Source organism: Mauremys mutica, chromosome 3 (assembly GCF_020497125.1).
Source record: "Mauremys mutica isolate MM-2020 ecotype Southern chromosome 3, ASM2049712v1, whole genome shotgun sequence".
Lineage (NCBI taxonomy): Eukaryota > Metazoa > Chordata > Testudines > Geoemydidae > Mauremys > Mauremys mutica.
The window spans coordinates 98,390,407-98,408,074 of record NC_059074.1 but is presented as its reverse complement, the minus strand read 5'-3'; the positions used below and the strand labels follow the sequence as shown (position 1 = coordinate 98,408,074).

The window sequence follows — 17,668 nt, the reverse complement described above, 5'->3', positions numbered from 1 at the left end:
AGCACTTAAGCATGTGCTTTGCTGAATCAAGGCCTATACGATGAACAACACAGCAAGCAATAAAGATTACAAATCCTTTGAGGAACAATCATTAAGTAAAGTCTACTCTCCTTCCCACCAAATGCTGATCAAATCCAATGAGCTGTAGAAAAAAAATGATCTGCTGACGCAAACTGATGTGGTGGGTTGAGCTTACACATTAACCTTTCATGCTATAAAGCAGTTTTGCTTCCTCAAAACTGCCATTACTGCAATTTAACAAAAATAAAGACAGGTGGAAGTAGTTTGGATTGGGACATTGACAGATCTATCTGGAGATTTGCACCAATGTCTGCCTGCCCTTTGCCTGGTTCTAGGCAGTTTAATTGGCTTTAATTTATGCAATTTTAAAGAGCATAAACCTAATCTCAAAATAGGTCCTTTGCCAAAACTGGTCTTGAAATTATTGCACATTTCTGAAACTCCTTTGGTAATGGCTCTCCTCTTTCTCCTTGATGTACTGTGCTAGCTGAATTAATACAACATCATGCAGCTGATTCCTTTTGACCTGCTAACTCTGTTCTCCTGTCTGTCCCTGCAATTAACCTGTTTGCCATTTAATTACAGAGCTCAGTGGTCATGGTACAGTTATCTTCTGACATAAGTTAGTGACTCTCCAGCTCACTTTAAAACAATGTTAAATATATTGCTCGAGTAAGGCATCCAATTAGTTAGTCGCTTGTCCAATTTGTACAGTCAGTCAGTCAATAGCTGGGATTTTATTGAGTTTGCAGCTTGCTGCTTCTTTACAGATTACAGCTCATTTTCATTACATTTTAAAATCTATATTGTTATACCCATTGTATTTCTATTCAAAGCGTTCAGTGATATTTATTGCTATCTACAATAGGGTTGCATGCTAAAGACTGGGTAAGTGTTGCAAGCACAAATGAATTGTGAACAGCTGTAGAACCACTTTGACTTACTGCCTCCTTATTCCATCTTGAGGCTGTGTAATGTTAATAACATAAAAGCCAGTGATCAGTTAGCCACAACATGACACTGGCACTCAGCTTTGAATACAGCAACCAGCTTCCTCTAATGGGATCCCAGCATAAGAGGAGAATATGGTACTGTACGAAAAGAATTCCAGCACATGATCTGGTGAAAATAAACCCCGAGAAGTAATGGAGAAGGTGACAGATAGCAGCAGAAAAAGACTACAGCATGCCTGTCTCTCGCTCACTTCTACATTCTATACATTCACACTATGTTGTACACATTCACACACTATATTTTAATTATACACACACTTTATATATGCACATGTATGTTGCGTGTGTTAAATTTACACACACAACTACTTTGAAACCTACTAGTGAAAATGCTATGTCAGAGCTAGATATTTATTATTATATGAGGCAGAGCCTAGTTAATCATCATATTGTTAGATGTTTCATTAAAGAGACACTGTTAAGGTCCCAGTGCTTCAGAGAGAAGAAAACTTGTCACTTTCAATTCCCTGCTGGCTCATAAGAATGGAGCTGACAGGAAGAGCACAGAAGTTGCACAAAATGCATGCATACTTCTGCCACATACCCGGCACTTGGGCTTTGTTGCTAGTGAGTCACTCAGCTTTGGAGCTGGGATTTTATCACAGTTGATAAACACATATTTGCATACTGTTTTACGCAGCCAGCCCTTCTTTTGAACGGGTGTTGGTTATTTTTTCATTTAGGTTGACATAGAACAGGAAGTGTAATTTTTATGGGGCAGATCACAGGTTGTCTCTCTTGACAAAAGCCTGTCAGCCTCAGGTGTTGATCGCAAGAGAGGCCATTTTTGGATCCAAAATGATAGTCATCTTTCCTACAGTTTGGGCTGCATTTGTGCAATTTAATATTAAAGTGCCCTGTTATGCTTTTGAAATATTGAGATGCAATAAACACATTTTTCTCAGGGTACACTTTCTGTGACCCCCAATTTGCATTTTGAATTATGGATGCAGAAGACATTGGCAAGTCCCAATGAACAGCACCCAGAATTTATGTACTGCAATTTATTTATACATTATTTGGACAAAATATGAACCTGCTTTTAAAGCCAGATATATGGTTATCCTGCTTCTTTCCCTTGTGCAGATGTATGGGATCGGGCGTATGGAGCTTTCATGGCTTAGTTTGGGCCACCCCAACATGGTGGAGAGTGGCATGACTCTATACTAGCACTATCAATGATGTTAGCCTCCTCAAAAGGAGCAGGAAGAGGTAGGATCAGATGTCTATCCCCTACAGTTCCTCTCTGCTCCTTCTCCAGAGCCTAACATCATTAGTGGTGCTCTAGCATGTAGCTGTAGCTCCTCTCAGCCATGTTGAGTTGGTCCAAACTAAGGGGTGATTCTCTTCTTCTGAACTACCCAGCAGGGTTTTCCAGGCACACAAGGTTGTTCACAATGCAGCCTTTCACAGGACAGCAGCAAGTTCTCTCTACAAGCCACAGAAAGAATTCAAGCTCTTGTTGCAACAATGCCCCTCTGCAGCCACTGCCTCCCAAAGCACTGCTGTGCTTTTACATGTGCTGAAGTGGGGAGCCTGGCCATTTAGACTGACTCATAGCACCCAGGATCTACCATACTTTTATGATACAAGTGTGCAATACTAGCAATTCACAAATGGAAAGCACTGGTTGGCTTGAGTCTTATAACCAGGTTCTTTGAATTTAAAACGGAGATTTAAACACATTTGTGGTACTGATCCAGACTGTTTATACTTTCCAAAAGGTTCACATCACATTCTCCCTCCAAAGCCAGTGAGAAAGAGACAAGAGAGCCCTACATACTGAGGCTCACCTTGTTGAGTTTCTTTCAAACTGTCTCTCAGAAGGAAACTCACCCAGAGAGCTCCAATAAAGAGAAGGAAAATCTGGGAATCTGCAGAAAAAGGAAATTCCAGTCTTGCAGACCTAAAGACCTTGGTGCTTAGGAACAATCCTTCAATTCTACTCGGTGGACCTGATTCCTCACTGCCTGGATCCTTAGGTAGTCATTTGCACCTGTGCAAAGAGGGTTTAACGTACTACTGAATAGGAATGAAAATGTTTTATACCCATTTGCACAGTGCATGTAAAACTACCACATGTGGTGCCAAGCGTTGGAGGGTCAAGGCTCCCCTCTGTCAGCCTAGCTCTCTCAACACCCAGGTGGGCAATGGACATGTTCGTCGGGCCTTCCCCCTTTTCCCTCCCCTCTGCCCTTGGCAGAGAACAGCTTCACTGTGAAAAACCTGCCAAATTCTGACAATTAGGCTGGGGGGCAGGAGAGGAAGGAAGATTTGTGGTTAAGCCACTGATCTGGGACTCAAGGGATTTGGGTTCAATTTCTGGCTCTGCAACAGTCTCTGTGTGATTTTGGGCATGTCACTTAGGCAACTGTGTCACAGAGACCATCTCTAAAATGGGGATAACAGGGGCGGGGGTCACACGCTTTGTTGCTTCTGCAAATTGAGCTCACTGAGCACACCATGGGCTCCTTGCATCCCTCCATTCCCTGCCCCACAAATTCCCTGTGTGCCACCCTCCCATCCCCTTCTGTGTCAAGGTCTCCCTGCAATGCCTTCATGCCAAGGGTTCCGTGTGGCCCCCCCTTCCCTTTTGCACCCCATACCAGGGTCCCCCATTCTCCATCCACCAGAAGTCTGTGTGCCCCCCATTTTCCCCACTGACAGGGGTTCTGTGTGCACACCCCTCTCCCATAGTCAGGTCTTCTATTCTCCCTCTGCACCAACCATTCTGTGCAGGTCCCCCATAGACATTAGGGAAATACAAATAATAGTTTCTTCTTCCTCTTATACCACGGCCTCTGTATCCCCCCCCCAACTTCCTCACAGCAAGGTGTCCCATTCTCCACCCCCCACCATGAGCTCCATGTGCTCACCCCATTCCCCCCCCCCACACACACACCATTCTTATTCTCCTCCTTTCTTTCCATTTTCAGGCTGCTGACATTTTAAAACTCTATTGGAAAGATGGACAGAGCTGAGATGGGAGCTGATGTTATACTGGAAGGTGTTAAAGAGTGCCATGAACTAGATCATTGATCTATACACAATTACAGACCTTGTTGAAACTGATGTCTCTGCTAGCCATATGCCAGGGGCTATGAGTGGCCCCCACTTTCCCTTTCATGTTTTCCAATTTCCACAAAATCAGTATGATTCTGCCCATTCTGCCTAGAACATCCCCCACATTTTTGGACTTGATTAGCTGCAGCATTCAGAAGTTATCACAATACATCCAAACAGAGAAAGGCCACCAAGTTGAGTCTAAGGCCTCACAAATTTGGTCAATTATCCTCCCCTCACCCAAATACCATACCCTTGTCTATCTTGTCTATTTAGATGGCAAGCTTTTCAGGGCAAAGACTGTTTCTCACTATGTGTTTGTGCAGTGCCTAGCACAATAGGGATCTAGTTTTGTTTGGGATCTCTTGGTGCTACCATAATACTATTATCTCTAATACTTACTACGTGTCATAATGTCACAGAGTGACTGTTATCCATTTCATTCCCTCACATCACAATATGCCTGCACATTAATGGAGCACTGACTTTGCTAGCTGCTGCTTTGAATCCTCAGCACGTTCTCCATGAGAAGAGGAATGTGATGCAAAAGACACTGCTCTCCCCCATCCACTACCCTCCTCATTTTATTTTGTATTTGCTGCTCTCTGTGCCTCACTGCAGAAGGAAACAGAAGGACCTAGATTTCAAATGTTTCTCCTTTATCTCCTTAAGACTTTCTTAGTACCCCAGACATGTAAAATTCACCCCAATGAGTATCAATGGAATGGATGTCTTAGCACTATCCTATTACTAGGAGATCCTCTCTTCCTATGTTACAAGACCACAGTTGAGATCAGCAAAGACACCTGATCTGGAGCCCCACTTATAAAAGGAGAGAGTAGCTAGTGCAGGATATTTTCTGTAAGGATCCCTCTCAGCTGTTCAACTCACTCCCAACATGGTCCAAAATAGTCCTAGCTGATTGACCTTCAGCGCCCCCTGAAAAACCCAGCTGATTTTCCTATCTGTGAGGGACTGGGAGGACTCTGGTGATAAATCAAATATGTTAACTACACCTCTACCCCGATATAAGGTGACCTGATATAACATGAATTCAGATAAATGTGGTAAAGCAGTGCTCTGGGTGGGCAGGGCTGCACACTCCAGTGGATCAAAGCAAGTTCGATATAACGCTGTTTCACCTATAACGTGGTAAGATTTTTTGGCTCCCAAGGATAGTGTTATATCGGGGTAGAGGTGTATGTTTTCAACTGTTGGATGATTATATGTTAATTGTTGGGCACAAGTTGGTGGTGGTCTCTGTAGCAGTCTACTAACATAACTATTTTAAAATTATGTCAAGGAGCACCTACTGAAATCTGTTTTTTTTACAAACGTGGATATGAATCCAAATAAATAAAAAAAAAATACCTTTCACATTAATCTTCCAACCACTCTAACATATGCTATTTTGACATTTAGAACATATTTTTTGGTTTTATTTTGTTTTTCACATAACCAGTTCATTGCAAATAATTGCAGTCAGACCAGGCCCCTAGGCATTGCCTTTAATTTGGCTGATGGCAGATGGCACAGGGAGGTTCATGGAGAAAGCCTTACATTCAGTACTAAGGAACACTTGATTATACTACATACGTGTATGTATTATTTAACATTTAGACTGTGGTAGCACCTAGATCGCAACCCGGTCAGCATCCCATTTTGCTAGGAGCTGTACAAACAGACAGAAAACAGCAGTCCCTGCCCTAAAGATCTTACTATATATATATTCATTAATATCTCATAAGGAACTGAAGGGTTTTGTTACCATTTTTTTCCCTAAAGAAAGTTCTACTGAGACCTGTGTCCCCATGCTTTCTTTTAACACACCACTGTTGGACACAGTGTACTTCCTCCAATCTTTTTCTCAAAACATCTCTCGTCTCTTCAAAGCAGCAAAAGAAAACAGTCTGCCTAAATGTGTCTAACTTTTCAAACCAGTCTTCCTAGTCTGCAAAGTACTTTGAAATCTTCGTGCAAGCAAGCCGAGCCGTTTGCCACTGAATTTGTATGAAAAAGACAAAAGAGAACATGCCAATTTAAGATGTTCTAAGAAGTGTCAGTGGAAAAAAAAAGATACTTGTCTGTTGTAGTACTAAGCTATGCTAGTGTGTGGGAACACAGTGGGTAGAAAAAAACTGGGACAAAACAAAACAAAATGTTGCAGTAAAGAATGGTTTCCAGCTGTGCACCACGGGGAGTAACTTAATGCACTCGATCCACAATGTAGATTAAGAGTTTTATACAACTGGAAAATAACTCCAATTTGAAAAAAATAACTGTCCAGACATGACAGTGCTTGCAGACAGGAAAAAATGACACTAAGCCCATTTGCACAGCTGCAGACAAAATCAGAGAGCACATACTGTAGTTCCAGTTCACGTTTGCTGCTCTAACAGTTCCTATAGTATTAAATAGTCCCATTCTCTTCTATCCCTCAAAAGAAAGAAAATGTCTCTCTTTGTACTGTAGGACAATACCTTTTTAGAAAGAGTATTTTCATCTTCAAGTCAAAATACACAGCATGAAACTCAAAGTAACAGGCATTTTCTAGCACTAAACAAGACTGCTCACAATACTTATAACTAGTGGGGGCATCTGGAAAAGGAAATATTGATTATCTAGTGATAATTTCTAGTGCACTTCTATGGCCCCTGACATCCAAGTATCTCAAAGGACCATAGAAACTTCATTGGTTTAGCAATACAACATCTCAGTTACCCCAATTTCACAGATTGGGAACTGAGTCACAAAGAGATACTGGGTCACACAGATACTTGATCACCCCATAGGAAGTCTGCCATAAAGCTAGGAAAAGAACCCAGATCTCATCTCTCAGATCTGTGGCAGCAAATTGGTTTACAAAGCATAGAAGGCAAAACAGAAAATGGATGACATCTCGACCCTATTGCAGTTGATGATGGAACACTCAGTGAGATCAGCAGAGCCAGAACTTTACCCAATAACCCATATGTGATGGGGTATTCACCCCACATCATACCTGAAGGGGTTAAGGTGTCCCAGAAGAGGCCAATTAACTTTTACATTTGCACCTGAAGGGAGGCCCTGAGATTTATAAATACTAATGCTGATGGAGCCTGGGGTGGGGGGGGGAGACGATGATGAAACAAACAACAACAACAACAACAAAGATTGGACAAAAAATATAAAGACAGGAAGTTGGTAGTAGTGAGGGGGCTATAGCAGGAGGTTCTGCAGTTACTCTCTGGGAGCACAGAGACTGGGGAGGAGGAAACCCAGGTGGGAGAATAAGTCTGGGATCCTAGCCCTGGAAGAAGGGTCACCCCGGGGAGTTGTGAAGAAAGAAAGCCTGAGAAGGCAGCGTAGGGAACCAGCAGCATGGATAGTGACTGTATAGACCTTGGCTACTGGTTATAGGGTCTCTAGACTGGAACCCAGTGTAGAGGAAGGGCCTGGTTTCCTCCTCCCAGCCACTGGGAAGTGGTGCAGGACTGCTGGAGGTACCATCTGGACAGCTGGCCTGGCTAGACTTTGATACCCCAGAAGTGGGGGGAACCATAAAATGACCTAGTCAGAGCTGAGTCACAAAAAGAAAGCACCATGAATTATGGGGAAAGAGACTATTGTAGTGATGGAATGACCATCAGCAGACGTGGCCATACAGGAAGAAAGCTGCTATGCCACACCTGGTCAGGAGGAGGCACTCATGCAGTAAAGTACATCCTATTACACCATCACTTTACCGATTTATCCTGTCTTGTCCCATGCAGGGAGCAATAAAAGCAATGGAACTTCCTGATATGACTGGGACTAAGGTATATTGAAGGTCAAAAAACTCCCCAGGAATTCTGTCCTCACAAACCATCGAGACAGTGGAAGAATATTCTTAACAGCATATTTAGAGCTCAGTTAGAGCACCTCATTGGTTTTCTTTTGGGGCTCAATAGAATATTTATATACCAAAGACCCTACAAGCATGGAACAGGGTCACTTTCAGGCTGTGATTTTCAAGGGAGAATAAGGGTACATTTACACAAGCCTGGGTTGGTGGTGGTGGGGTTGGGCTTGAGAGCCCAAGCTCCAACTCAAGCCACAACTTCAAAGTACTGTGTACACAGCTATTTTTAGAGCTCTAGCGTGAGCCCCACTAACCCGAATGTGCTGACCTGGGCTGGGAGGCTTGCTGCCATGGGCTGTGTAGACATACCCTGAGAGAGTGAGGTACTCAAACCGCATTAACTTTCCAATTCCTTTAGGCACCTTTGAAAATCTCACCCTATACATATTGTTGTAGAAATTAAACAATTAATGCAAAATGCAATAACTACCAAAAGAGTATCTGAAGAAAACGGCAGCATGTTCAAAGCTATTAATCAGACAGCTCCATGACTGTCTTTGAAGCCCACACGAGAGTAATATCATGGTTCTGATCAGCCAACTAAGCCTAATGAGGAGAAGTTGAAAGGACCTCTGAGAGATTGTATTGAGCTATGTGGGACATGCTGCAGGAATCCCAAACTCGTGTTGGTCTCTTATTCTAATCTAGTGTGCAGCAGCTTACACATTCCCTATATTTCATGAAAAGGCTCCAGTCTTTGTGTAGCTGCTATGACTGAGTTTTCTGGATCTCCCTTAGACGCTAATTATCCTGGAGACACTCTGTGGTTTTCCCAAATGGCTAAACGAGGCCTGTCTGAATTCTATTCCAACTCTACAAAACAAAATAGCTGATATGGTGCAATGACAATGCATAAGAATAAAAACATGAAGTGGAGTTTGTCAAGGGGGAAAAAAAGCCACAGATAGAGTTGCTCTCTGGCAAAGCCTTAAGCCTACAATCAAAATGTTGTTCTTTAAATATACACATGTTCCCTTTTAGAGACATTTCATTTTCCACATGAACAGCACCTTTTGTTTTGTCTAGATATACTCCCCACTTGTCTTGACAAAGCTATTGTTTTATGCATGGGAAAGCACTATTATGTGCCTGTCCTCCTGGATGTGGAAAGATATCAAACACTAAGCTTTATACTTCATTTGCGCAGCCTTGACATTACCATCTAAACTGCCATCCACCTGGGGAAATTTGCTGCAGAACCAGAATTCGAACCACTGTGGTACTTGACCTGCAAATCTTTGCAAGTTACCCAGAGCGGCCTGAACATCTGCTCCGTTCCAGTGCAAGTGGGGGTAAAGGCAACACATGAGCAGAGGTAAAAAGCAAGCACTTGCACTTCCTCTGCATTGAAGAAAAATCCCAAGCAAGAAAAATCCCAATCCTGAGCACAAAAATGGAAGAATCATGCCAGAGCAAACTATCTTAGGCCTGGTCTACACTAGGACTTTAATTCGAATTTAGCAGCGTTAATTCAAACTAACCGCTCAACCGTCCACACCAGGAAGCCATTTAATTCGAACTAGAGGGCTCTTTAGTTCGAATTTGGTACTCCACCCCGACAGGTGGAGTAACGCTAAATTCGACATGGCTAGCTCGAATTAGGCTAGGTGTGGATGCAAATCGAACTTAGTAGCTCCGGGAGCTATCCCACAGTGCACCACTCTGTTGACGCTCTGGACAGCAGTCCGAGCTTCGATGCTTTGAGCAGCCACACAGGAAACGACCCGGGAAAATTTGAATTCCTTTTCCTTTCTGGACAGTTAGAATCTCATTTCGCGGTTGGACATCGGGGCGAGCTCAGCAGCACCGGCAGCAATGCAGAGCTCTCCAGCAGAGGAGTTCATGTAATCTCTGAATAGAAAGAGGGACCCGGCATAGACTGACCGGGAACTCTTGGATCTGATCGGTGTGTGGGGCGAGGAGTCTGTGCTTTCGGAGCTGCGCTCCAACAAACGGAATGCAAAGACCTACGAGAAGGTCTCCAAAGCCATGATCCAGACAGAGGATACAGCCGTCATGCAACGCATCGCCGCGTGAAAACCAAGGACCCCAGACAAGGCTACCAAAAAATCAAAGCGGCAAACGGACGCTACGGAGCCTGCCACCACTGCCCCACCAGTGACCATGGACTCTGATGATGGGACAGTGTCGACGGACAGTTCCTCGACGATGTTCATGGACGGGGAAGATGAGGAAGTGTTTGTGGAGGACGAGGCAGGCGAGAGCGCTTACAACGCTGGTTTCCCCGACAGCCAGGATCTATTCATCACCGTCACGGAGATCCCCTACCAACCCTCCCCGGCCATGAACCCGGATCCTGAATCAGGGGAAGGAGCAGTCGGTAAGTGCTTTAACCATGTTAACTTTTATTCTTAATATAACAGGAATCTGAAGTGTGTGAGAAGGAGGTCTCTCTATATATGGTGATAGAACAGAAATCCTCCTGGGAGATCTCCACGAAGCTCTCCTTCCGTTAATCGATAAGCATCAGCAGGAGGTTCCTGGGGAGAGCTGCCTTATTGGGTGCTCCGTGATAGCACCCTTTTCCGCGCGAGGCTTTCATGCGGTATTCAGGGAGCATTGCCTCCCCGAGCACAGCTGCATAGGTCCGTGGTTCGTGATAGATTTCACGCAGCATGCGCTCTCTATCTCCTTCAGTGCCCGTCCTCACAGTGATCTCGCTAGGAGACTCATGCATCTAAGTAGTGGAATTACTGTTATGGTGCGCCTGGTCAAAAGTATTTTTAATAAATCCACGGACAGACGGCATAGCACAGACTCAGCACGCAGCTGCGTGATGAGCGTAACGGAAAGCCAAAGAATCAAATGGACGCTCATGGAGGGAGGGGGGAATGAGGACGCAAGGTATCCCACAGTTCCTGCTGTCTCCGAAAATCATTTGCATTCTTGGATGAGCTCCAAATGCTTCTATGGTAAAACACCGTGTCCGTGTTGGTTCAGGGCACAGCTCTGCAATTTACGCACCCCCCCCGAACCCGAGAAGTTAAAGGGAAATCAATCCTCTGTTGACTCGTTTACATGTCACCGTATCTTTACTGAATGCTGCAGATAGATGCGATGCTGCAGCACTCAACACCAAAATCCTTGCTCCCCCCCTCCCCCGCCATGGGTGGCTGACGGTACAATACGATTGATACCCGTCGTCATCGTCAGCCTATTGGCACATGGGGCAGTGCAAAAGGGCTGGTAACCATGCCGACTAGCATCAGTAAGGTCAATCAAGGGCGCCTGTCCCTAATTTTTCATGGCAGATGGTGCAATATGGCTGGTAACCGTCCTCATCATTGCAACAGGGGGCTGAGCTCCATCAGCCCCCACCCTTCATTGTAAATAAAAGATTCAATTGCCCCTGGACTAGCAGAGGGATGATGGGCTCCTTCATCCACACTCCTTATTGTCCTGCCTGGACTATCATTGCAGCTGGAGGCTTCCTTCCACTCATTTCTCACAAACAAGTCACTGTGTCTTATTCCTGCATTCTTTATTACTTCATCACACAAGTGGGGGGACAATGGTATGGTAGCCCAGGAAGGCTGGGGTAAGAACGGAATGAACAGGTGGTGTTGTTGCAGGAGCACCCCCTGTGAATAGCATACAGCTCATAATTTATGCAGGATCGGACACAGAGCAGCTGTGCTCTCTGGTTCTATGATACAGTGGTTCTCTAGTACACTTGCCCATATTCTAGGCAGGACTGATTCTATTTTTAGATACCAAAAAGGAGGGATTGACTCAGGGAGTCATTCCCAATTTTGGCTTTTGCGCCCCTGGCTGATTGGCCAGGGGCACTTATGACAGCACCAAATGGTGCAGTGCAAAAGGACAGGTAACCATGACCATCTTATTACCATCTTCTTACCAATTCATGGTATGGTAGACGGTGCAGTATGCCTGGTAACCATCGCTGCTGTCATGCAAAAGCAAAAGCATGCTGCTGTGCAGCGCTGCTGGCCCGCCTCTGTCAGCGGCATCTAGTACACATATGGTGACATACACAAAATCCAAAACAGGCTCCATGGTTGCCACGCTATGGCGTATGCCAGGGCAATTCATGGAAAACGTGCTCAAAATGATTGTCTGCCGTTGCTTTCCCGGAGGAAGGAATGACTGGCGACATTTACCCAGAATCCACCGCGAAAATGATTTGTGCCCTAGCAGGCACAGGGGTCTCAACCCAGAATTCACACAGACAGCCTAGACTCAGTTAATTGTTCGCAAAAAAGAATATTTGCAAGGAATTCACTCCCTGTTTCCCATCTCACAGCTTCCACTGTCTCCAGACCTGACACAGCATCCCCCTCGCAGAGGCTTGCAAAGATTAGGCGGCGAAAGAAAAAGACAAGGGACAAGATGTTCGAGGAATGTATGGGCTGCTACCTAGCAGAGGCGGACCAGCAGAGCCAGTGGAGGGAGACCGTCTCTCTGTGCCAGCGCTCACACAGCAAACGGGAGGAGAGGTGGCGTGAGGAAGACAAGCAGGCGACTGAAACAATGCTTGGACTAGTGAGGGAGCAAACAGACATGCTCAGGCGCCTTGTGGATGTTCTGCAGGACCGCAGGAGGACAGAGACACCCTGCAGTGTATCTGCAACCGCACTCCCCCGCCACAAAGTCCCATACCCCCCTCACCGAAAATAATCAGGAGGAGGGGCAGCCGGGGACGTGAATACTGTCACTGCACCACAGCACAGTGCTCAAGTACCCAAAAGCTCTCATACCCTACATTTGCCGAAGTCCTTCACTTCCAGACTCACAGTAGTCCCAATCCCAGTCCCATCCCCTAACTGTCTACTTAATTAATAAAAATGCTTTGCTGTTAATTACTGTTTCCGTTATGTTTTTTCAAAGAAGACTGTGTTTGAATGGGGGGCGTGGGGAAGGGGGTGGTTAATTGCATAGGACAGTCACCTTTCCCAGGGTACAGACACGGGGGCAGGATCAGCAGCGGGTCACACACACGGTGCAGTCAGTAGGCACCCTGGTCGGTATGGGAGGTGGTTTCCAGGATCTGTGTGGGCGGGGGAGATGTGACTTTGCAGCGGGGGAGGGTGGTTACAGATCTTATACAGCGGTCCTTGTCCTGGACCGCTGAGTCACGCAGCTGAGGAATCTGTATCCGTCCTCCTCCACCACAAGGTCACATATCCGCCCGCACACAGAATTCCATAAAGAGGGATGGCAGGCTCCGTTGAAAGAAGCCTTCCGGCACTGCGGACCGCTCTAGGAGCAGAAGCCTGTCATTCCTTGAGTTTAGAGGCGGTCTTTACATCACCGCACACCCTACCCAGCACAGTCTGCCTCCCAGTTTCAACCCTTTAACGCAAAGTCATGAATAAAGAAACCTTTCTTAAGTAACAATGGGATATGTATTTTATTTTTACACGTGTGTTGGAAGTGGGGGAAACGGGGTGAACGGGGTATGTAACCGAAGAGGAGAGTCAACAGTCAGTGGGTAAAGAAACAGGGGCAGGTTCAGCTTCTCTGTAAAGAAACTGAACAGTCACAGGTCACGCTGCTCGCTGGTATTTGAAGAGTTCCTTGTCGCTGTCCCAGGCGCCTGTATAGGGCTTCATGAGCAAGTGCATTAGCGGGCAGGCTGGGTCCCCGAGGATGACTATAGGCATCTGCACATCCACAACAGTTATTTCGTGGTCCGGGAAGAAACTACCTTCCTGCAGGCGTCTGAGCAGCCCACAGTTCCTGAAAACACACGCATCATGAACCTTGCCCGGCCACCCGACGTTGATGTTTGCAAAACGTCCCCTATGGTCCCCAGTGCTTGCAGCACCATTGAAAAGTAGCCCAATTTCTCAGCAGCTGACTGTGGAAGAGGTGGACGATAAAGTGCGAGGAGGAGAAAACGGCGATGATCGCAGCGGGCTCCATGCTTACAGTGCTGTGGCGTCCGCGCTGTCACTGACCAGAAAAGTGCACGAACAGATTGCCCGCAGGCGCTTTCAAGGAGGGAGGGAGGGAGGTTGTGATTGACGGTTCAATGACGACACTTACCCAAAACCACCCTCGACACATTTCTCCCCCCAGCAGGCATTGGGGGCTCTACCCAGCATTCCAATGGGCAGCGGGGACTGCGGGAACTGTGGGATAGCTTCCCACAGTGCACCGCTTCCAAAGTCGATGCTGGCCCCGTGAATGTGGACTCAGAAATTCGAATTAGTGTATTTAGTATGGATACACAAATTCGACTTCATAAGGTCGAATCCACAAATTCGAACTAAGTTGATTCGAAATAGTCTTGTAGTGTAGACAAGGCCCTATTTTGATCCTATTGTACAGAGATGGAGTCTTTGTCCATAGTCCTCCAATTAGCCAGGAGTAAACTGGTGGTCCTGTGGCTTCATTCTCATTAATTCAGGAATAGGCTCTCTGTGCTGCTTGCTACTTGTTACCCTGCTCTTATTTATGCCACATTCCAAGCCTGCATCTTGTAGGATGAAGCCATTATTTTGAAAAAGTTCTCACCACTTACTCAGCCATAAAAAACACTTTCTCATTGGGAGTCTGATTTTAAAAAATGCTGAGCACCAGCACTTTCCATTAACTTCAACTGCAGTTGTATGTGCATGGCAGGTGTGGAAAGCAAGCCCTATGTCATTTCACCTTTATTTTTTTCCACTGGTTTCTGCAGTACTAAAATATCTTTCCTTAAAAAAAGGTGACTTCACAGCTAAATTTCAGAAATCTCCAGGGCAAAATTTTCTTGTTCATAGGAAAAAGAACTCACCTCAGTTACATCTACGAAGCCCCAATGATTTGAGCAAAAATGATTAAATAACTTGTCCCTGTATTTCAAAGCAGCAACACACATTTTAGTATATATTCAAATATGAGTTCTCGAGCATACTTACCAAAATCTGACATGCAAATAAGTGTAAAGTGAAATCTGGTACAACACTAGTCAGAACGCTACCTATTTCCTACCTTTGCTTTTCTTCCAAACAAAAATATATTCCCTGCTCCCAGTTTGCTATCTAAACTATTGGTTTATATCGGACTTCACCAAATACTAGCTACTGTGCTGGAATAACAGGCTTCCTTGAGAGATTTCCAACAGTTCTGTTTCTGATTGGGCTGGAAAGAGCAGAGAAACATTTTGCTTATGGGAAGATGCAGGGGGAAATGACAGCAGGGAGTAGAGGTGGGAAATTTTAAATTAGCTGAGCTTCATCAGTCTGGGTTCAGTTTGAGGGATGGGTAAACATTCAGGTCATTTCCTATTTGAACTGAACTTATTCGCTCATTATTCATTCATATAAAATTAAAAAGGTCACGGATTTTTTAAACTAAGGCCTGGGGGAAAGCCAACAGGTGCAGAAGAGCATGTGATTTGGACAGATATACTCTTAGGGGAGGATTTATTGAAGGGGATACTCTATATCCTAGCAACCAAGAGAAGACAGAAACTGACAAAGTACAGGTAGGAACTCACAGGCTCAAGACTTTAAGGCCAGATGAGACCATCATGATTATCTAGTCTGCTCTCCTGCACACTGCAGGCCACAGAACCTCACCCATCTACTCCTGTAATAGACCTATAACCTCTGGCTGAGTTACTAAAGTCCTCAAATTATGATTTAAAGACTTCACGTTACAGACACTCCACCATTTACTTTAGTTTAAACCTGCAAGTAACCCGTGCCCCATGCTGCAGAGGAAGGCACAAAATCCCCAAGGTCTCTGCCAATCTGACCCAGGAAAAATTCCTTCCTGACCCCAAATACGGTGTCCAGTTGGACCCTGAGAATTTCATCAAGACCCACCAACCAGACACCTGGGAAAGAATTCTCTGTAGTAACTCAGAGCCCTCTCCACCTAGTGTCCCGTCACCAGGCATTGCAGATATATTCTGCTAGCAGTCACAGACCAGCTACATGCCATTGTAGGCAATCTTATCATACCATCCCATCCAAAAACTTGTCAAGCTCAGTCTTGAAGTCAGTTAGGCATTTTTCCCCCACTGCTTCCCTTGGAAGGCTGTTCCAGAGTGTCACTCCTCTGATGGTTAGAAACCTTCGTCTAATTACAAGTCTAAACTTGCTGATGGTCAACTTATATCCATTTGTTCTTGTGCCCACATTGGCACTTAACTTAAATAACTCCTGTCCCTCACTGGTATTTATCCCTCTGATGTATTTATAGAGCACAATCATGTCTCCCCTCAGTCTTCTTTAGGTTAGGCTAAACAAGCCAAGCTCTTTGGAAAAGGAATAGTCAGACAAACAAGTCCCATTCAGTTATTTCACATGAAGGCAAAACTAAATATTGACAAATTTTATAAGTGCTTGTATACAACTGCAAGAAGTTTAAATACTAAGATGAGTGAACTTGAGTGCCTAGAATTAAATGAGGATATTGATATGATTAGAGGTGCTGGAACAATTTATAGTGGGGGTGCTGAGAGCCATTGAACCAAAGTGAAAACCTTGTATAATGGAAACCACTTCAAGCCCGCAGTGTGGCAGCACCTGAACGTGTCTAGTTCCAGCACCTATGGATATACTAGGGAACACAGAAACTTGGAGGAATGATCATAATCAATGGGTCACAGTAATACTAGACTACAAAATATATAGGAATGACAGCAGACTGTGCTGGTGGAGGAGTAGCACTGTATGTGAAAGAATGCATAGAGTCAAATATAATAAAAAAAATTATGAATCAAACTGTACCATAGAATCTCTATGGATAGAAATTCCATGCTTGAACAATAAGAGTATAGCGGTAGGAATATGCCATCAGCCATCTGACCAGAAATGTAATGGTGATTATGAAAGGCTAAAAGAGACTACAGAGGCTACAAAATCAGACCACACCATAATAATGGGAGATTTCAACTAGCCCCCTATTGACTGGCTATACGTCACCTTGGGACGGGCTGCAGTGATCAAATTTCTAAACACCATAAGTGACAGCTTCTTGGAGCAGTCGGTCCTGGAACCCACAACGGGAGTGGCAATTCTTGATTTAGTCCAAAGTGACACACCACACAGGATCTGGTCCAACAGGCAAATATAGCTGAATTGCTCAGGAGTAAAGACCATAATGTAATTAAATTCAACATCCTTACTCAGTGGGAAAATACCAAAGAAACCCACCCCAGTAGCATTTAACGTCAAAAATGGGAATTGCACAAAATGAGGCAGCCATTTAAATGGAAAACAAAAGGAACAGTCACAAAAGTGAAATGCCTACAAGCTGCATGGAAACTTTAAAAACATCAGAATAGAGGCTCAAATTGGATGTATACACCAAATTAAAAATAAATCAGTAAAAGAGCCAAAAAAACCCACCACCATGGCTAAACAGAGTAAAAGAGGCAGCTACAGACAAAAAGACATCTTTTTAAAAATTGGAAGTCAAATCCTACTAAGGAAAATGCAAAGGAGCATAAACTCTGGCAAGTCCAATATAAAAATATAAATGAGCAGGCCAAAAAGGAATTTGAAGAGCAACTAGCAAAGACAAAAACTAATTGCAAATTTTTTAAAGTATATCAGAATCATGTTTGCCCACAATACTAAACTACTCAAGATAGTTAAGTCCAAAGTTGACTGCGAAGAGTTACAAAGGGATGTCACAAAGCTGGGTAACAAAATGGCAGATGAAATTCAATGTTGATAAATGCAAAGTAATAAACATTAGAAAACATAAT

The 17,668-nt window shown here is 44.5% G+C and overlaps 1 protein-coding gene across 1 annotated transcript in view; it reads right to left on the bottom strand.

The window, feature by feature from the left end:
- LAMA2 (laminin subunit alpha 2) overlaps positions 1–17,668 on the bottom strand; it is a 407,250-nt gene that overhangs the window by 337,910 nt on the left and 51,672 nt on the right. The window lies entirely within an intron of this gene.